This window comes from Haemorhous mexicanus, chromosome 18 (genome assembly GCF_027477595.1).
Source record: "Haemorhous mexicanus isolate bHaeMex1 chromosome 18, bHaeMex1.pri, whole genome shotgun sequence".
NCBI classification, from domain to species: domain Eukaryota; kingdom Metazoa; phylum Chordata; class Aves; order Passeriformes; family Fringillidae; genus Haemorhous; species Haemorhous mexicanus.
This window is the reverse complement of record NC_082358.1, coordinates 1,806,081-1,826,936: the sequence shown is the minus strand read 5'-3', so window position 1 is coordinate 1,826,936 and position 20,856 is coordinate 1,806,081. Positions and strand designations below refer to the sequence as shown.

Below are 20,856 nucleotides of genomic sequence, written 5' to 3'. Positions count from 1 at the left end.
AGTGCTCCTTCCCACAGTATGTCACACCAGTGTGGCACAGATTCTGTGCAGGTGACATCCACTGCCACCAACAACAGGATTACTTTTCCTTTACCCACCACCAGTGAGAGGGAGCATGGATCATTCCATTTTGTCCCACATAATATACAGAGCAGAAATCCCTGTTGTAAATCCTGCCAATTCTTTCTGAATAAGTACATACAAGCAAGGATGTCTTGCACAGACTATGCCTTCTTGGAACCCTGGGGATCAGTGGCACAAAGTCTGGCGGTGGCCGTTGGAAGGACAATGCTGAGTCCAGTCCTTTCTGACACCTTTGTTAGTTAATTGGGTGATGGGGCCAGGGCGTGCCCTCCCACAAACCAGGAGGAGTGGCTGATCTGCCAGAGAGAAGTGCTGCCATCCAGAGGGACAGTTCAACAAGGGTGACAGTTCAATGACAAGAGCTGAGTCTTGTCCTTGGGAAGGAACAACCACAGGCACCAGTAGCTGCTGGGGGCCACCCAGTTGGAAAACTGAAGTTTGGCAGGGTTCTGCTGGACCCCAGGATGCCCACGGGCCAGCAATGTGCTCCTGCAGCAATGCAGAACAGCGTCCTGGGCTGCACTGGGAGCTGTGTCACAGCTGGCCGAGGGAGGGGATCCTTTCCCTCTGCTCCACACCAGTGAGGCCAGCCCTGGGGTGCTGGGCCCAGAGCTGGGCTGCCCAGTATGGGACACAGGCACAGACTGGATAGAGTCCAGCACAGGGCCATGAAGGTGATGGAGGGACTGCAGCGTCTCTGCCATGAGGGAGAGGCTGAGAGAGCTGGGACTGCCCAGCCTGGAGCAGAGCAGGCTCAGGGCATCTCATCCATGGGGATAAAAACGTGGAGGGGAGGCTGCAGAGGGGACAAGGCCAGGGACAGCCCTGGGGGCTGTGGACACAAAGTGACACACAGGAGGGGCCCTCTGAGCTCAGGAGACACTTCTGCACTGGGAGGGTGGCTGAGCACTGGTGCAGGTGCCCAGGGAAGTGGGGGAGTCTCCATCCCTGGAGAGACTCAAAAGCCACCTGGACACATCCTGGGCAGCCGGCTCTGGGTGGCTCGGCTGGGGAGCAGGAGCTGGGCAAGGTGACCCAGCCTCCCTCAGCCTGAGATTCTGTGACTCTGAGAAAAAACAGGCTGCAGTTCTCTAAAGACAAATGAAAAAGCTCCACACACGGCAGGTTTCTCCTGCCCTCACCAAAGTGGTTCATGGCACGTGTCTCCCTTCTGCAGATTCCTCCCTGGAGTGAGGATGCTCCTTAAGGTCACGCCTTGAGGCTGAGAGAAATGTTTGCCTGTGGTCATTGGTTTGGGTGAGTAGCATCAATCTTTAAGAATTGGTTTTTGCTGCCTTGACTAGAATTGCTTCAATGTTGCTTCAGATATAATGCACTGTACTGGAAGTTATAGGTCTCTGCCCTGGGTAGTAAATCACCCTGATATAGATCCATTAGTTTAATGGTGATCATAAGAAACTCTTTATTTTTCTATAGATATATCCTACATCCTATGGAACAGAGTTGTATAAAGGTTCTATACTATCTATCTACACCTATACTATCCTTTAAACATAAACTATTGGCTAGTCTAAAACTGCATCCAGCTGCAGCCTGGCTCCTCTCTGAGACGTTCAGGAAGCAAGGAGGTCCCTTCTGCACCTTTTATCTCCTGCCTGCTCCCTGCACAGCTCTCCAGGTGGTCCTGTTGGTCTTGGGCCAGCTGTGACTGCAGCAGGGACACCTGAAAGAGGCACAAGGCCCAGCTCAGACAAGCCCACGCTGGCAGGAGCACCTGCAGTGCCACGGTTCCGGCTCTCGGGGCAGACACAGCCTTCAACTCCAGCCTTCACCAACACTCTGCCCTTGGGCAAGGGGAAAGGAACAGGCTCCCAGACAGAACAGAGCTCAGATGATCAACAAGTCCAGCTCAAGGCTGGCAAACCCTTCCCACGTCCATTCCTCAGCCACCACAGGTCTATTAGAGAGACTTCCAACAGCATTGAAAAACCCAGCTCTGCTTTCCAAAGCACACATTAGGGCCACTCACCCCTTCCACAGGCTGTGCATCAGCAGGAGGGCTACCACTCCCCTGAGCTACTGGAGGACTCTTCTATTTCAAAAGCTGACTGATTTTGATGGGCAGACTCCTGGACAGGCAAGATAAAGTAGTCTGGGAGGAACACTCGCCTAAAAGTTCGGGTTCTTCTCCTTTCAGGTTCCACCTGCACATTGGATGGGAGAGAGGGTCACAGAAAGCTGTCAGCAAACATGGAGCAAAAGGACCTCTGGACAGCAAGGCAAGGAGATGCCTACTCTGAGACCCTGAACTGCACCAGACAACACTGGGGGCACAAAGCTCTCGCGGGGGGCTGTGCAATAGAGGCCAGTGTGTGTGTGCAGGGACATGGCACCAGGGAGGGGGCAGTGGAGTGAAGGTGCCCTTGTGAAAGCCAGGGGCTGCCACAAGAGAGAGAACAAACAACGGGGTGTGTCCACAGCAGGGACAGGGAGAGGCAAGGGAACAAGCAGAGGTCTCCAAAGCACTGCCTGGGCTGAGGTGCCAAATTCCAGAGGAACCTGAGGCTCTGCAGAGGCAGTGAAAGCCCAATTTACCTGCTCGCCACTTCTCCTGGGCACAGTGGATAATTCAGGGCACTCTCTCTTTTCCTTCTCTTCTGATGCAAGCGGTTTTTTAGATTCCAGGCTGGTCCTCGAGCCATGTAACTGCTGCTCCTCTTGTGCTCCAACAGCCTGCTGGGTATGCAGAGAGAAGATGATTCCCATATTTCAAACACCACAGAAGCTGTCCGTCAGAAATCTCCATCTCGGGAAGCATCCTAGAAGCACCAGCAGTGCAGCTGCTGTTCAGCCCTCCCGGAACAAAACTCAGCTGGGTTTAGTCCATCACTCTGCTCACCTGCTCCATTCCTTCCCACAGCCAATCCAAACCCCCAGGTGCTGCCTCCCCTTTTCTAGGCGCAGGAGAAGCAGCTCCCATGCCCAGCTTTTGGCCTGGAGTGGATTTGAACAGCAAGCTCCAGAGCTGGATCAGTCGTTCCAGGCGTGCCAGGAAACAATAAGGCAGTCAATGACCTCTGACTGGAACCAGGCAGACAGACAAGGCTGCCTGCTGCAGCCCAGGCTGCTTTACCCAACAGGACTGACAGAGATAGAGACCAACCTCTTCATGGAAAACATCTCTGGAATAATTCAGGGACGCAGCACTAGAATGCAAGTCAATGTCAGTGCCTGGCTGGATACGAGTCTTTCCCTTCAGGAAGGCCAAGCGTTTCTGCAGAGCCCCTTTGGCAATTTTAAACTTGGTCAGTGCAGCACTCGGAGTGTTCCCTCTTCCTTCCTTCAAAGCAGCAGCCCCATGTTTCAACTCTTCCTGCATGGTTTCCTTTTCACTGTCCAATTGTTGCATTCTTTCCTGATGAATTTGAACGTTGAGTGCACGCATTTCATTTTTCTTTTCCAGATCTCTCATCTGCTGCTGGTACAATTCCTGTCCATGCTGCCAAAACAGGGAGAAAAAGGGTCACTCATTCCCTCTCTTGGTTTACTTTTCATACCAGATCTGGACTCCTGCAGCAGGGGCAGGCACAGGCTGCCCCTCTCTCTCTGCCCCTCGGGATGCTGCAGACCTTAGCTGGGATCCCCCTTGATGCTGCATCTTTCCCAGCTCACTCAGCCCCTCCCAGCTTCCTTTCTGCTGTTCCCCGACCTCCTGCAGCTCCACTCCAGTGCTCCTTTGGGGAGGAGCTGCCAGAACGGCAGCCAGGATTTCAAGTGCACGCAAAGCAGGATTCAGGCAGTGCCAGGAGGATGTGCTCTCCATCAGGGAGGAAGGGAAGAGCAAACACCCCCAGCCTTTCTTTCCCTGGGGCTGGGCTGACAGGAGTGGTTTTCCACCTCTCCGGTGTAGAGTTTCCATGGCTCCATCCCTGAGAGCCCCACTGCCCTCTCTGGGAGCAGCAATGACCAGGTCAGTCTGTCATTCTCTGCTGCCACTCAGGACGAGTTCTCCCCTTGCAGGCACACGTCCTGGTGGGGATCAGCACTTGGCTTTCCTCTCCTCTCTCCCCACTGGCTGCTCTCACATGGCCAAGGCCAAACACCTTTCTATTAACAGCAAACTTGGGACTCTCCCCTCCCCGTCCAGATATCAAGAAATCTGAACATGGGTTTGGACACCAGGAATTCCCCAAACCATGCAATGTCAATAGGGACAGTGAGGGCATTGAGAACTAAAGGTTCTAGGGCACAGAAGCCCAGCATGGAGGAAAATCAGCAGCCTCAGCATTACGTGGCTTCACCATGACTACAACATCTTCTCCACCTTATTCAGAAGAACGGAATTACAAAAGTTAAACTGGAAAAAGGCGCCCCTTAGAACTGTGAACACAAGGTCCAAACATAGCTAGGAAATGGCCCTTTGTGGCATCTGCCAATCTCACCAGCACATCCTTCCTTTCCTTCTCCAGGTCCTCCAATTTCCTCTTCAGAGATTCCACCTCCTGACGAAGAGTCACAGCCTCTTCCTGCCTTTCAGTGGCCTCTTTCTCCAGGGCAATTTGGTGAGAGATGTGCCTGGCTTCTGCTTTAAACCACTCTGCAGCAGAGAAGGGGAAAGGAGAGGGGAAAGGGGAAGGGGAAAAGCAAAGCAAAGCCAAACTGATGTGCATCCATCAGAGACAACAGCACTGTCTTCTCTGCTTGCCTGTGTTTGCCAGGCCCCAAGCCCACAAAGGCTCCAAAACTGATGGAAATGAAAGTAACTTCTCGGTACAGAAAAAGGCAGGAATGAAAGGGGCAAGGTTCAGAGGGATAGGAAAGTGTGTTTGCTCTTGGCCTTGTGCAGAGTGGGCAAGGCAAGAGAGATGAAGGAGAGGGGATGCCTGTGCAGGCCTGCTCCAGTGAGGCCAGTAGCCTGGAGGCTCTGGCAGGGCCTGGATTTTGGGGGAATGGAGCTGAGGCATCCAGCTACAGCTCCTCAGCTGGTGAGACAGCATGGGGCAATGAGTGGCTGAGGAGAAGCTGTACCTTGCTCACATTCCTCCAACTCCTTCTGCAGCTCCAGGTTGCAGGCTCTGAGGTTGTTTCTCTGAGCCTCTGTTTTCCTCAACTCCAGCTCCACAGCATTACACTGGATGGCCAAGGCAAGAGCTTTGTCCTCAGAGCTCTGGAGCTTCACACGCAGCTCAGACACCTCAGCCTCCAGGACGTGCACAGAGTCCCTCAAAGAGCGTTCTCCTGCTCGAGACTCTTCCAGCTCCTTCAGCAGCTTCTTCTGTTGAGTTGCCTGGGAAGCCTCCTTCAGAAGAACTGCGTCCTGCAGGGCCAGGATCTGGAAGATGGATGCACACAGCCTCAGGGACAGGGCTGCTCCTGAGGCAGCAGAGTTGGCCACAGGGAGAGCAACAAAGACGAAATTAGTTCAGGCAAAAAACTTGTCAAAACCAGAAGGCACAGAAGCAAGGATTCCAATGGAGACAAATGTAGAGAAAACAAGTAAGGGAGGCACTGGGCATCCTTGGGTGGCAGCTCTGAACAGCGGCTCAACTGGCTGTGCTGGAAGTGCCCTGCCCAGCCTGCCACAGCCACCTCTGTGTCCCTAAATTGCTCAGTGCCCGGCACAGGCCCACACTCTGTCTGGGACAGCACTGCTAACAGAGGGACAGAGAAGCCCCAGAGGAGTCTGCTGCTGCTTCTCTTCCCAGACTTCCTGCTGGGACCCGGGAGAGGATGGGGGAAAACTTCTGCAGCAGACACCAGATCCAGCCTCGGCCTCAGGATGCAGCAGCAGCCCCGGGCAGAACACGGCAGCTGTGGATGCTGCTGGGAGGGGAAAGAGGTTGGAGCCTCCAAGCCAAAGGTGCTGTTGTGTGTCCCTGGAGAAGAGGATGCCACTGCACAGCTTACCTGCGTGTTGAGCTCCCGCAGTTGTCCAGCACGGTTGGAAGAGAGCTGTTCGGCCAGCTGAAGGGCAGATTGACACTGAGACACCTGATTGTTCAGTGCCAGGATCTGCTCTTCCAGTGTTCTGAGGCACACATTCTTCTCCTCCAGAGACAGAATCAGGCTAGAAGGGAAGCAAGCAACTCATTACTAAATGATATCACATTTTATCAGCTCTTAGGACTTGCACCAGCTCAGGGGAAAACTGCTCTGTCTGATGAGGTTTGTCTGAACAACTTGGCTGTTTGTTCCCCCTGCAGTCCCAGCCCAGCATGTGCCTACTCTGCTTTGTCCCTGAAGGAACAGTGAGTTCCTGCCTACAGGCCCTCCCTTCTTTTTGGGATGGGAATGTGAATTCAAACATAACAAAGTCTTGCCATGAAGACATTAGGGGAGAGGAACAATTTCCTTCTGACTAACCAGGCTCCAAAGCAGGGAGGTTTGGTTAACATGGAAGAGACATTTGCTTCCCCCACCTTACACATCCAGGTAGAACGAGCAGCACCCTACAGCCAGGGGATCTCTGGCAAGTTCCCTAAGATTTACCAGCACCCATCCTACTTTCAGCTGGAGAAACAAAGGCCAAAGTGGCAACCGAGGCTTGGAGCACAACTTGATGGAAGATGCAGAAGGCTCCAAGCAAGCAGGAGTGCCCTGCCTTTCCTTTGTCTTCTTCTTGGAGCAAGAATCCTGTGGCACTGAAGCCTGGCAGGACTTGATCAGCTGCAGGAGCCCCCCACACCGTGGTGCTATTTCTTGCATTCTTGGCACAGTCAGAAATGCCTGTGACTGTGCAGGGTGGCAGGGACCCTGCTTGACCCCCTGCAGGCAGCGGGGGACATTTGATGAGGAAGGATGCAACAGAGACATTCTTGTTTCTGGGCTGCCTCCGAGGGCAATCTGGCCTAGATCAGTAATCAGGGTCTTAAGATGGTTCTGCCCAGAAATAGCATCAGATGCCAGGCTGATCCAGGTGCCAAAGGCTTCAAGTTACAGGACCCAAGGTGGAGCTGATGGATGTATCCAGCTCCTTACAGTGCAGCTTGGGATGTGTCAACACACCCACCTAACCACACAATACACCCTAGATGGAAAGAGCCCCCCTAAAAATCTTTGTCTTCAGAAGAACTCTGTCTGAAGGCTTAAAAGAAAAGAAAATGAAACTCAACATCCAGACAATGAGACATGACTGCATGGAGAGTTCAGAATCTGCCATTCAGGAAATGCTGCCAGAGCCCCTAGCAGGTGCAAAGATGGCAAAGAGGGAATCCATTCACCACAATGCAGAGTCCCACAGGCTTTCATTTACCTGGCTTTTTCCCTCTCTAGGGCAGTGACGGAAGCCTGCAATTCTGAATTTTGCTGAGCCACTTCTTCCCAATGCCTCCATTCCCTCTCCAAGTTCTGCAGATGCACTTGCAGCTCCTTGTTCTGATGTTCTTCCTCCTCCAGCAGCTTCTGGACATTTTCAACCTCTAAGAGCTTCTGCCAGGACTCTTCCTGGGCCTCCCTCCCATCTTGCTGGGCTCTCTGCACAGTCATTTCCTGGCACTCTCGGGAGGCTGCCAGCTGAGATGTCAACTCTCCCACCTCCAGTCAAAGAGAACAAAGCAGTCAGAGGCTACAGCCACAGCTTCTCACTCTCAGCCACAGCAAGGCTCTGAGCAAAGGTAAAGGACAATTTCCATTTCTCCCTGTCCTGAGAGCACCAGATTCACAAAGCATATGGACAACTTGTTTCAGTCTCTCAGTGGCCCACCACCAAGGACACCTGAAAAAGCACCTGCCAAGCCAAGGCTAGCAAGAAGAGGCCAGCAGGAATCCATGCTGGTGGTTGCTGGCCAACAGCGCAGAGGACTAGCCCAGCTGTCCAGAGCAGCAGCTGACATTCAGCAGAGGATTGAGTGTCCCCCAGAGCAGCTGCCATGGAGCCCCCAGAACACGAGACAGCCCCAGGGCTCACCCCAGCAGCTGCTGCTCTGCCATGGAAAAGCAAGAAGGCCACAGACCCCTGGCTGCATGACTGCAGTGTCACTGCAGTTTCACTCACCTGCTTTTGTAGAGCCTCCCTCTGCTCAAGGAGGAGATTCATTTCCTCTTTGAGGCCTTGTAGCTCTTCCTCATGCCTCCTCTGCACTGCCTGGACTTCTCTGTGAGCCTCCTGTAGCTCTTCTTGCAGATTTGCCTTGACGGTCTGGCAACAAGAAGCAGAACAACTCCCTGGGATCTGCCCTCAGGCTCACCTCTTTCCATGTGCTGCCCCCAAATCCCATTCCCTCTGCTGCTTCTTTTGGCTTCTCTCCCCAGCTCTGCTTCACTGCAAGCCTTCCTTCCTGGGGCTGAGCTCTGGAGCTTACCAGGCTCTGTGCTCCCAGGGCCTGAAGCAGCCCTTGCTTCCTCAGTCCCAGGAGCTGCCTTTTGTGCCCTGATCACTGCCCTGTCCTCTGTAGCCTGCCTACTCACACTCACCTGCCCCTTCTCTTGCTGCTCTTTCACCTCCTGCCTGAGCTGCTGGACCTGCTGGCGGGCTCGGCTGAGCTCTCCCTGAGTTTGGAGCAGTGCCTCTGCTAAAGCACTCTTCTCCTCCTGCTCTTCCAGCAGGACCTGCACAGAAGGAAACAGCAGAGGCCTTCACACTTCTCCTGCAACATCCCTGTGGCAAGGGGCAAAGACTGATGGGCTCACGTGCTCTCAGAGCACTTGGCTGCTGCTGCCCTGGGCCACTGCCTGCTCTGGGGGAGACACAGCTTCCCAGGAAGGGACTTAAAACACAGCCCCGAAGACATCTCTGGGTTACTGTTCAGAAATACTCCAGGCAAGCCTTTAAAAAGATCTTTCTCCTGTCAGCATTCCTGCTACACCCTCCCCATGCCCACTAAAGAAAAGTCCTACAAACTCACCTTGGCCATGAAGATCTACCAGTACACACCAAAAGGGGAGCAGAAAGAGAACAGTGAAGATACCCTGAGGTACATCTTAGAGCAACAAGAGTAGCACAGAAATCTCAGCTGACAGCTGAGATGTTTCTGCCTGGCTTCCTGTGAGAGAGCTCATTCCTGGTGCCAAAGACAGCCCCGTTTAGCTTTCACCTCCCCTAATTCAGTGTAGAAGACATGGAGGGCATGCTCCACACAGCCCCATATTCTGCCATCTCCCACAGCTCCAGCCTTGCAAAAAATCACAACAGCTCTCCTCTCACAATCATTACCTCTTGCTTGGCATTTTCAAATCTCCTTAGTTCTTCTTGTTGGGCCAGCAGGGTGGCAACTTTCTGCCCCATCTCAAACAGCACCTTCTTGTGCTCCTGCTCTCTCTCTGCTTTCTCTTTTTCCCATTGCTCCAGCGTCTCCTGCATCTCTGCACGGTGCCTTTTGCGCTCACTTGCCTGAGGAGGGGAGGAAAAATTTGCAAGATGAAGTCCCAGGGAAGCTCCTTGCTGAAAGATGTGAAGCTCCATCCCTCCCACAACCCCCAACTGGAAAAGACTACAGCACTGGCTTTCTGCACTCCAGGAACTGTGTCCTGTCAGGGAATTCAAAAGGAGGCTCAGCAGGTGCAAGAATCACAGACTTGTGGACTCTCTTCTGCTGGCAAAGACCTTCCCAAGCATTGAGTCCAAGCACTCAGAAAAGGAGGTGTCACCTTCCCCTCTCTGATGCCCCAGTCACAAGGACTGAAGGACCAGTGACAGGGGGCCTGTTCCCTTTGCTTCCAGCCCAAAGCTAATCCCTCTGTCCACCATGGAAGCACAGCAAGAAAGGAACCGAGTTCCCACGCCTTCAGCCAGCAGCACTGTTGGCATCTGCTCCACGCTGCCATCTGCTCTGTGGCAGGTAGGACTCGGGGATGATCCTGCCTTGGGCTGCCACGCTTTGGGTGGGCACTGCCCAACCTGCTCTGGAACTCCTCTTACACCCTCACTGAAGCTGTGGCTGCATTTACTGTCCCAGCACCATCCTGGGCGCCTTCACGCTCCTCCAAGTCCAAGCTGCTGGCTCTGCTGCCCAGCCCAGCAGCAGGAGGCCTCTGGCAGAGGACTGCTGCCCTTTCACACCCTCAGCCTCTGCTTGTGCTAAACCAACCCACAGGGCTGGCTTGGACAATTCAGAAGCATATTGTCCCCTACCAGGTCATCCAGGAGCTTCTTTATTTCCACTTGCTGAGCAGTTCCCTGAAGCCTGAGGCTTTCATGATGCTGCTGCTCTGCCCGCAGGAGCTGTTGAGCTGTGTCTTCCTGTTCCTGCCTCCTGAGAGCTCTCTCTGCTTCCAGCTCATGTTGCAGGCACTTCACTTGTCCTGCAAACATGACCAAGAGCAAGAGGCAGAGTCTTTACTGACTTTACTGACCTCAGGCCCTTTCAGTGCCTCCAGCCCCACCACTCCTCAGAAGCTCTGTGGACAGAGAGGGCTTTACAGGCTGCTTAGCTTCTCTAGGCAGAGGCAGCACTACAAACAAAGCACACAGGGCTCTCACCTTCTATCACATCCTTGTCCTGTGTGACTGTGAGCACTTGAGCTTCCAAATGGTTCCTGGTGATCTCCAGCTGTGATATCTGCTGCTGAGCAGCAAGCAGCCTGGATTGCAAACTCTCCTTTGCTGACCTACAAGTGTCAAATACGGACAGACATGAGTTGCTTGCTCCAAACACCCACAGCCCAGTATTCCAGGACGACGTGGCTCAAGATCCCCACACCTGTGTATGGAAAATGGGTCACCTGGAAACTCATCCAGAGAAGGCACATCTGGGCCATTTCAAGAGCAGAGCAGGGCCCTCTGAGGGACTGCCCAGGCCTTCCTTATGGCCTGCTATAGCACAGACTGCCCAGCCCAAGCTGGCCTCAACAGCCAAACCTTCAGTTGCTGTTCCTGACCTATGACACTGGGTAGCTGTGCCCAAACAGGCTGGAGCAAGGAGCAAAAGCCCAGCCCTGCTCACAGCCCTTCTCTCATCAGCACCTCCGAGCTGCTCTGCAGAGGGACAGAACAGGTTCTTATCCTGGCTGACTCCTGACATTTTAATGCTCTTGATAATGGACATAAAGGTACATCATCCTCCAGACACCCAGTATTTAAGAGGCTTCAGAACTGCTTTGCAGACACAGTAAAATCTCATGGTCATGACAGCACTTGTAAAAAATCCCAACAGCCTTTTGCCTGAACAACAACTACCTGAATGCAGAGACTGCACTTTCAACTCTTGCAAGGTCATGGAGTAGACTTGCCACCTTTATTTTAGTGTTGCTGGCTAAGCAGGCAGTAGCCCAAGGGACTTGTCCTTCCTTACAGAGTGAGAGGGACCATCCAAAGGCACCTTGGAGGCTTTGGCAGCTGGCTGCCCATCAACAATCATCAAGAGTGCCCAGAGGCTGTTGAGAATTCCAAAGAGCTTTCCCTGCTGCTCTCTAACCCGCTCTATGTCCTGTCCCACACTTCTCAAGAGTGTGCTTAGAAGCAGAAATGCCTCAAGATTTTCAGCAGGAGCCTTTGGCTCCCCCCTGATTGGCAGTGTGCTACACCCAAAGTGCCAAGGTAAGAGCCTGGAATGCTGAAGATGAAGCTTCCTGATCTGAAGATCAGGATCATGTCAAGCTACTTGGAAAGGAACGAGGGATGTTCAATGCCCAGAACAAGGAACCAAACCCAAGAGAAACCTGAGGTTTCACTTAGCATCTGCATGGTTGAACTATTACTACTCAGTTCAGGGCTGGGTGGATTGCTGTGGACATCCCACAGGAGCGTGCTCGGTGGCACAAACAGGAGCCCAAGGCTCACGGGAGCTTAGCTGGCTTTAGGTGTCAGAAGAATAACCTCCACCTTGTGGCTTTTTTCTTTCTTGAGACTCTTCCATATTCTGTAAATGAAATGTAAAAACATCTGAAAAGGCTCAGCTCCCTGCCTTTACCTGGTCTCTGCCAGCTGCCTGGCAAGGTCTTGTCGGAGCCACTCGGTGGCTGCCAGTCGGCCCTCAAGGTCAGCCTTCTGGCCCAGCAGCTCCTCCTCTTGCCACACCTGGGCCACTTCATGCCCTTGGTCAGAGGATTCCTGGCTCAGATACTCCAGAGACCAGCTGGATGACTCTTCCTCCAGGGAATCCTGCAAGTGGGACAAGGTACAGCTCGAGCCCTTCCTCAGGAGCCCTGTGCAGAGCCAGCCAGTGCCACCTCGCAGGCAGCCAGAGGACAAGGAGCACCTGTGCCCTGGGCTCAAAGTTTCACATCATCTGCCTCTGCAGCTCTGATAACCTGGGCTGCCAAAAGCCTCTGGCACTGTTACCTTGGAAGTGCTGTGTCAGGCCCTGCTGCCTTGCCTGGGCCCATGACAGCTCCTTCCCAACAAACATCCCTACTCCAAATTCTGTGTTTTCATCCAAAAATACTTCAATTTTCACAACTGCCAATACAATTTACTCTAAGCACCAGGATTGGTGGACATTTTCTCCCATTAATCCAAAACTCTGCTGGGTTTAGTCCATCACTCTGCTCACTTGTTCTATTCTTTCCCACACCAAACCCAAACCCCCACATGTTGCAGCTCCTTTTGTGGGCTCAGGAGAAGCAGCTCCCATGCCCAGCTTTTGGCCTGGAGTTGATTTGAACAACAAGCTCCAGAGCTGGATCAGTCGTTCCAGGCGTGCCAGGAAACAATCTGGCAGTCAGTGGTCTCTGGCTGGAGCCAGGCAGACAGACAAGGCTGCCTGCTGCAGCCCAGGCTGCTTTGTCCAAGCAGGCCTGCACTGACAGGGATAGAGACCCACCTCTTCATGGGAAACATCATTGGAATAATTCAGGGACACTGCAATGGACTGAAGGACAATTCCTGTGTCTGGCTGGATCTTTCCCTTCAGGGTGTCCAAGTGTTTCTTCAGAACCCCTTTGGCAAGCTCACTCTTGTTCAGTGCAGCAGTCAGTACTTGATTGTTGTTTCTCAATTTCTTCATTGCAGCAGCCCCATGCTCCAAATCTTCCTGACTGCCTTCCATCTCCACTTCTAATTCTTCATTATTTTCCCTAAGATTTCTCATCTCATAGGCACGCATTTCATTCTTCTTTTCCAGATCTCTCATCTGCTGCTGGTACAATTCCTGTCCATGCTGCCAAAACAGGGAGAAAAAGGGTCACTCATTCCCTCTCTTGGTTTGCTTTTCATACCAGATCTGGACTCCTGCAGCAGGGGCAGGCACAGGCTGCCCCTCTCTCTCTGCCCCTCGGGATGCTGCAGACCTTAGCTGGGATCCCCCTTGATGCTGCATCTTTCCCAGCTCACTCAGCCCATCCCAGCTTCCTTTCTGCCCTTCCCCGACCTCCTGCAGCTCCACTCCAGTGCTCCTTTGGGGAGGAGCTGCCAGAACGGCAGCCAGGATTTCAAGTGCACGCTAAGCAGGATTCAGGCAGTGCCAGGAGGATGTGCTCTCCATCAGGGAGGAAGGGAAGAGCAAACACCCCCAGCCTTTCTTTCCCTGGGGCTGGGCTGACAGGAGTGGTTTTCCAACTCTCCTGTGTAGAGCTTCCATGGCTCCATCCCTGAGAGCCCCACTGCCCTCTCTGGGAGCAGCAATGGCCAGGTCAGTCTGTCATTCTCTGCTGCCACTCAGGACGAGTTCTCCCCTTGCAGGCACACGTCCTGGTGGGGATCAGCACTTGGCTTTCCTCTCCTCTCTCCCCACTGGCTGCTCTCACATGGCCAAGGCCAAACACCTTTCTATTAACAGCAAACTTGGGACTCTCCCCTCCCCGTCCAGATATCAAGAAATCTGAACATGGGTTTGGACACCAGGAATTCCCCAAACCATGCAATGTCAATAGGGACGGTGAGGACATTGAGAACTAAAGGTTCTAGGGCACAGAAGCCCAGCATGGAGGAAAATCAGCAGCCTCAGCATTAAGTGCCTTCGCCATGACTACAGCATCTTCTCCTCCTTATTCAGAAGAACGGAATTACAAAAGTTAAACTGGAAAAAGGTACCCCTTAGAACTATGAACACAAGGTCCAAACATAGCTAGGAAATGGCCCTTTGTGGCAACTGCCAATCTCACCAGCACATCTTTCCCTTCCTCCTGCAGCCTCTGCAATTTCCTCTGCAGAGAGTGACAAAAAGTCACATCCTCTTCCTTCAAGGCAATGGCGTTTTTCTTCTGGGCACTTTCTAGAGAGATTTTCTGGTGTTCTGCCCTCAACATTGCTGCAGCAGGGAAGGGGAGGGAGGAGGGGAAATAAGATCTCAAGTTAAACCGATGTGCATCCATCAGAGACAACAGCACTGTCTTCTCTGCTTGCCTGTATTTGCCAGGCCCCAAGCCCACAAAGGCTCCAAAACTGATGGAAATGAAAGTAACTTCTCGGTACAGAAAAAGGCAGGAATGAAAGGGGCAAGGTTCAGAGGGATAGGAAAGTGTGTTTGCTCTTGGCCTTGTGCAGAGTGGGCAAGGCAAGAGAGATGAAGGAGAGGGGATGCCTGGGCAGGCCTGCTCCAGTGAGGCCAGTAGCCTGGAGGCTCTGGCAGGGCCTGGAGTTTGGGGCAATGGAGCTGAGGCATCCAGCTACAGCTCCTTAGCACAGACACGGCACCTGAGAGGCACCAGCTGTGCACGGGATCAGCCCTAGCACAGCCAGGTGGCACTGCCAGCCACAGCATCTTTCTCAAGAGAAAGCTTCCACTGGCACTCGGATGGATAAATCTCCTGCTGCTCGTTTTTCCCCTCTGCCATCTCTGGGCACTTTTCCTCTCTGAGGCATCAGTGAGATCCCCACAGGTGAGACAGGATGGGGCAGTGGATGGGAGAGGAGAAACTGTACCTTGCTCACTTTGCTCCAGCAATTTCAGCAGCTCCTGATTGCGAGCCCTGAGATTGTCCCTCTGAGCCTGTCTCGTCCTCAGCTCCAGCTCCATGGCCTTACATTGTGTGGCCATGGCCTCTGCTCTTTCCTCAGAGCACTGGAGCCTCACACACAGCTCAGACTCCTTAGTTTCCAGCTGCTTCTGTTGAGTTTCCTGGCAAGATGCCTTCTTCTTCACTGCCTCTAGCAGGGCCCAGGCCTGGAAGATGGATGCACACAGCCTCAGGGACAGGGCTGCTCCTGAGGCAGCAGAGTTGGCCACAGGGAGAGCAGCAAAGAAGAAATTACTTCAAGCCAAAACCAGAAGGGACAGAAGCAAAAATTCCAATGGAGACAAATGTAGAGAAAACAAGTAAGGGAGGCACTGGGCATCCTTGGGCGGCAGCTCTGAACAGCGGCTCAACTGGCTGTGCTGGAAGTGCCCTGCCCAGCCTGCCACAGCCACCTCTGTGTCCCCACATTGCTCAGTGCCCGGCACAGGCCCACACTCTGTCTGGGACAGCACTGCTAACAGAGGGACAGAGAAGCCCCAGAGGAGTCTGCTGCTGCTTCTCTTCCCAGACTTCCTGCTGGGACCCGGGAGAGGATGGGGGAAAACTTCTGCAGCAGACACCAGATCCAGCCTCAGGGTGCAGCAGCAGCCCCGGGCAGAACACGGTAGCTGTGGATGCTGCTGGGAGGGGAAAGATGTTGGAGCCTCCAAGCCAAAGGTGCTGTTGTGTGTCCCTGGAGAAGAGGATGCCACTGCACAGCTTACCTGCGTGTTCAGCCCCAGCAGTTCTCTTCTATGCTCAGAATAGAGCTGCTCTGTCTCCTGAAGGGCAAATTGACACTGAGACACCTGATTTTTCAGCACCAAGTTCTGCTCTTCCAGTGTTCTGAGGCACTGGTTCTTCTCCTCCAGAGACAGAATCAGGCTAGAAGGGAAGCAAGCAACTCATTACTAAATGATATCACATTTTATCAACTCTTAGGACTTGCACCAGCTCAGGGGAAAACTGCTCTGTCTGATGAGGTTTGTCTGAACAACTTGGCTGTTTGTTCCCCCTGCAGTCCCAGCCCAGCATGTGCCTACTCTGCTTTGTCCCTGAAGGAACAGTGAGTTCCTGCCTACAGGCCCTACCTTCTTTTTGAGATGGAAATGTGAATTCAAACATAACAAAGTCTTGCCATGAAGACATTAGGGGAGAGGAACAATTTCCTTCTGACTAACCAGGCTCCAAACAGGGAGGTTTGGTCAACATGGAAGAGACATTTGCTTCCCCCACCTTACACATCCAGGTAGGACGAGCAGCACCCTACAGCCAGGGAATCTCTGGCAAGTTCCCTAAGATTTACCAGCACCCATCCTACTTTCAGCTGGAGAAACAAAGGCCAAAGTGGCAACTGAGGCTTGGAGCACAACCTGATGGAAGATGCAGAAGGCTCCAAGCAAGCAGGAGTGCCCTGCCTTTCCTTTGTCTTCTTCTTGGAGCAAGAATCCTGTGGCACTGAAGCCTGGCAGGACTTGATCAGCTGCAGGAGCCCCCCACACCGTGGTGCTGTTTCTTGCATTCTTGGCACAGTCAGAAATGCCTGTGACTGTGCAGGGTGGCAGGGACCCTGCTTGACCCCCTGCAGGCAGCGGGGGACATTTGATGAGGAAGGATGCAACAGAGACATTCTTGTTTCTGGGCTGCCTCCGAGGGCAATCTGGCCTCGATCAGCAATCAGGGCCTTAAGATGGTTCTGCCCAGAAATAGCATCAGATGCCAGGCTGATCCAGGTGCCAAAGGCTTCAAGTTACAGGACCCAAGGTGGAGCTGATGGATGTATCCAGCTCCTTACAGTGCAGCTTGGGCAGTGTCAACACACCCACCTAACCACTCAATACCCCCTTAGAGGAAGAGGGCTACCCCAAAAGCCTTTGTCTTCAGAAGAACTCTGTCTGAAGGCTTAAAAGAAAAGAAAATGAAACTCAACATCCAGACAATGAGACATGACTGCATGGAGAGTTCAGAATCTGCCATTCAGGAAATGCTGCCAGAGCCCCTAGCAGGTGCAAAGATGGCAAAGAGGGAATCCATTCATCACAATGCAGAGTCCCACAGGCTTTCATTTACCTGGCTTTTTCCCTCTCTAGGGCAGTGACGGAAGCCTGCAATTCTGAATTCTGCTGAGCCACTTCTTCCCAATGACTCCATTCCCTCTCCAAGTTCTGCAGATGCTCCTGCAGCTCCTTGTTCTGATGTTCTGCCTCCTCCAGCAGCTTCTGGACATTTTCAACCTCTAAGAGCTTCTGCCAGGACTCTTCCTGGGGCTGCCTCCCATCTTGCTGGGCTCTCTGCACAGTCAGTTCCTGGCACTCTCGGGAGGCTGCCAGCTGAGATGTCAACTCTCCCACCTCCAGTCAAAGAGAACAAAGCAGTCAGAGGCTAGAGCCACAGCTTCTTACTCTCAGCCACAGCAAGGCTCTGAGCAAAGGTAAAGGACAATTTCCATTTCTCCCTGTCCTGAGAGCACCAGATTCACAAAGCATATGGACAACTTGTTTCAGTCTCTCAGTGGCCCACCACCAAGGGCACCTGAAAAAGCACCTGCCAAGCCAAGGCTAGCAAGAAGAGGCCAGCAGGAATCCATGCTGGTGGTTGCTGGCCAACAGCGCAGAGGACTAGCCCAGCTGTCCAGAGCAGCAGCTGACATTCAGCAGAGGATTGAGTGTCCCCCAGAGCAGCTGCCATGGAGCCCCCAGAACACGAGACAGCCCCAGGGCTCACCCCAGCAGCTGCTGCTCTGCCATGGAAAAGCAAGAAGGCCACAGACCCCTGGCTGCATGACTGCAGTGTCACTGCAGTTTCACTCACCTGCTTTTGTAGAGCCTCCCTCTGCTCAAGGAGGAGATTCATTTCCTCTTTGAGGCCTTGTAGCTCTTCCTCATGCCTCCTCTGCACTGCCTGGACTTCACTGCGAGCCTCCTGCAGCTCATCCTGCAGATTTGCCTTGACGGTCTGGCAACAAGAAGCAGAACAACTCCCTGGGATCTGCCCTCAGGCTCACCTCTTTCCATGTGCTGCCCCCAAATCCCATTCCCTCTGCTGCTTCTTTTGGCTTCTCTCCCCAGCTCTGCTTCACTGCAAGCCTTCCTTCCTGGGGCTGAGCTCTGGAGCTTACCAGGCTCTGTGCTCCCAGGGCCTGAAGCAGCCCTTGCTTCCTCAGTCCCAGGAGCTGCCTTTTGTGCCCTGGTCACTGCCCTGTCCTCTGTAGCCTGCCTACTCACACTCACCTGCCCCTTCTCTTGCTGCTCTTTCACCTCCTGCCTGAGCTGCTGGACCTGCTGGCGGGCTCGGCTGAGCTCTCCCTGAGTTTGGAGCAGTGCCTCTGCTAAAGCACTCTTCTCCTCCTGCTCTTCCAGCAGGACCTGCACAGAAGGAAACAGCAGAGGCCTTCACACTTCTCCTGCAACATCCTTGTGGCAAGGGGCAAAGACTGATGGGCTCACGTGCTCTCAGAGCACTTGGCTGCTGCTGCCCTGGGCCACTGCCTGCTCTGGGGGAGACACAGCTTCCCAGGAAGGGACTTAAAACACAGCCCCGAAGACATCTCTGGGTTACTGTTCAGAAATACTCCAGGCAAGCCTTTAAAAAGATCTTTCTCCTGTCAGCATTCCTGCTGCACCCTCCCCATGCCCACTAAAGAAAAGTCCTACAAGCTCACCTTGGCCATGAAGATCTACCAGTACACACCAAAAGGGGAGCAGAAAGAGAACAGTGAAGATACCCTGAGGTACATCTTAGAGCAACAGAGCACAAGAGTAGCACAGAAATCTCAGCTGACAACTGAGATGTTTCTGCCTGGCTTCCTGTGAGAGAGCTCATTCCTAGTGCCAAAGACAGCCCCGTTTAGCTTTCACCTCCCCTAATTCAGTGTAGAAGACATGGAGGGCATGCTCCACACAGCCCCATATTCTGCCATCTCCCACAGCTCCAGCCTTGCAAAAAATCACAACAGCTCTCCTCTCACAATCATTACCTCTTGCTTGGCATTTTCAAATCTCCTTAGTTCTTCTTGTTGGGCCAGCAGGGTGGCAAATTTCTGCCCCATCTCAAACAGCACCTTCTTGTGCTCCTGCTCTCTCTCTGCTTTCTCTTTTTCCCATTGCTCCAGCGTCTCCTGCATCTCTGCACGGTGCCTTTTGCGCTCACTTGCCTGAGGAGGGGAGGAAAAATTTGCAAGATGAAGTCCCAGGGAAGCTCCTTGCTGAAAGATGTGAAGCTCCATCCCTCCCACAACCCCCAACTGGAAAAGACTACAGCACTGGCTTTCTGCACTCCAGGAACTGTGTCCTGTCAGGGAATTCAAAAGGAGGCTCAGCAGGTGCAAGAATCACAGACTTGTGGACTCTCTTCTGCTGGCAAAGACCTTCCCAAGCATTGAGTCCAAGCACTCAGAAAAGGAGGTGTCACCTTCCCCTCTCTGATGCCCCAGTCACAAGGACTGAAGGACCAGTGACAGGGGGCCTGTTCCCTTTGCTTCCAGCCCAAAGCTAATCCCTCTGTCCACCATGGAAGCACAGCAAGAAAGGAACCGAGTTCCCACGCCTGCAGCCAGCAGCACTGTTGGCATCTGCTCCACGCTGCCATCTGCTCTGTGGCAGGTAGGACTCGGGGATGATCCTGCCTTGGGCTGCCACGCTTTGGGTGGGCACTGCCCAACCTGCTCTGGAACTCCTCTTACACCCTCACTGAAGCTGTGGCTGCATTTACTGTCCCAGCACCATCCTGGGCGCCTTCACGCTCCTCCAAGTCCAAGCTGCTGGCTCTGCTGCCCAGCCCAGCAGCAGGAGGCCTCTGGCAGAGGACTGCTGCCCTTTCACACCCTCAGCCTCTGCTTGTGCTAAACCAACCCACAGGGCTGGCTTGGACAATTCAGAAGCATATTGTCCCCTACCAGGTCATCCAGGAGCTTCTTTATTTCCACTTGCTGAGCAGTTCCCTGAAGCCTGAGGCTTTCATGATGCTGCTGCTCTGCCCGCAGGAGCTGTTGAGCTGTGTCTTCCTGTTCCTGCCTCCTGAGAGCTCTCTCTGCTTCCAGCTCATGTTGCAGGCACTTCACTTGTCCTGCAAACATGACCAAGAGCAAGAGGCAGAGTCTTTACTGACTTTACTGACCTCAGCCCTTTAAGTGCCTCCAGCCCCACCACTCCTCAGAAGCTCTGTGGACAGAGAGGGCTTTACAGGCTGCTTAGCTTCTCTAGGCAGAGGCAGCACTACAAACAAAGCACACGAGGTTCTCACCTTCTATCACATCCTTGTCCTGTGTGACTGTGAGCACTTGAGCTTCCAAATGGTTCCTGGTGATCTCCAGCTGTGATATCTGCTGCTGAGCAGCAAGCAGCCTGGATTGCAAACTCTCCTTTGCTGACCTACAAGTGTCAAATACGGACAGACATGAGTTGCTTGCTCCAAACACCCACAGCCCAGTATTCCAGGACGACGTGGCTCAAGATCCCCACACCTGTGTATGGAAAATGGGTCACCTGGAAACTCATCCAGAGAAGGCACATCTGGGCCATTTCAAGAGCAGAGCAGGGCCCTCTGAGGGACTGCCCAGGCCTTCCTTATGGCCTGCTATAGCACAGACTGCCCAGCCCAAGCTGGCCTCAACAGCCAAACCTTCAGTTGCTGTTCCTGACCTATGACACTGGGTAGCTGTGCCCAAACAGGCTGGAGCAAGGAGCAAAAGCCCAGCCCTGCTCACAGCCCTTCTCACATCAGCACCTCCGAGCTGCTCTGCAGAGGGACAGAACAGGTTCTTATCCTGGCTGACTCCTGACATTTTAATGCTCTTGATAATGGACATAAAGGTACATCATCCTCCAGACACCCAGTATTTAAGAGGCTTCAGAACTGCTTTGCAGACACAGTAAAATCTCATGGTCATGACAGCACTTGTAAAAAATCCCAACAGCCTTTTGCCTGAACAACAACTACCTGAATGCAGAGACTGCACTTTCAACTCTTGCATGGTCATGGAGTAGACTTGCCACCTTTATT

General features: G+C 53.3%; 2 long non-coding RNA genes across 2 annotated transcripts; both read right to left on the bottom strand.

Annotated features, from left to right (window-relative positions):
* Positions 1-9,307: 9,307 nt before the first annotated feature.
* On the bottom strand, positions 9,308-10,275 carry LOC132335857 (uncharacterized). Its single transcript, XR_009488750.1, has 2 exons — positions 10,115-10,275; positions 9,308-9,373 (listed from the first exon to the last, which is right to left on the bottom strand). It is a non-coding gene; the product is annotated as an uncharacterized LOC132335857 (long non-coding RNA).
* Positions 10,276-18,943: 8,668 nt separating this feature from the next.
* LOC132335900 (uncharacterized) lies at positions 18,944-19,911 on the bottom strand. Its single transcript, XR_009488766.1, has 2 exons — positions 19,751-19,911; positions 18,944-19,009 (listed from the first exon to the last, which is right to left on the bottom strand). It is a non-coding gene; the product is annotated as an uncharacterized LOC132335900 (long non-coding RNA).
* Positions 19,912-20,856: the final 945 nt, after the last annotated feature.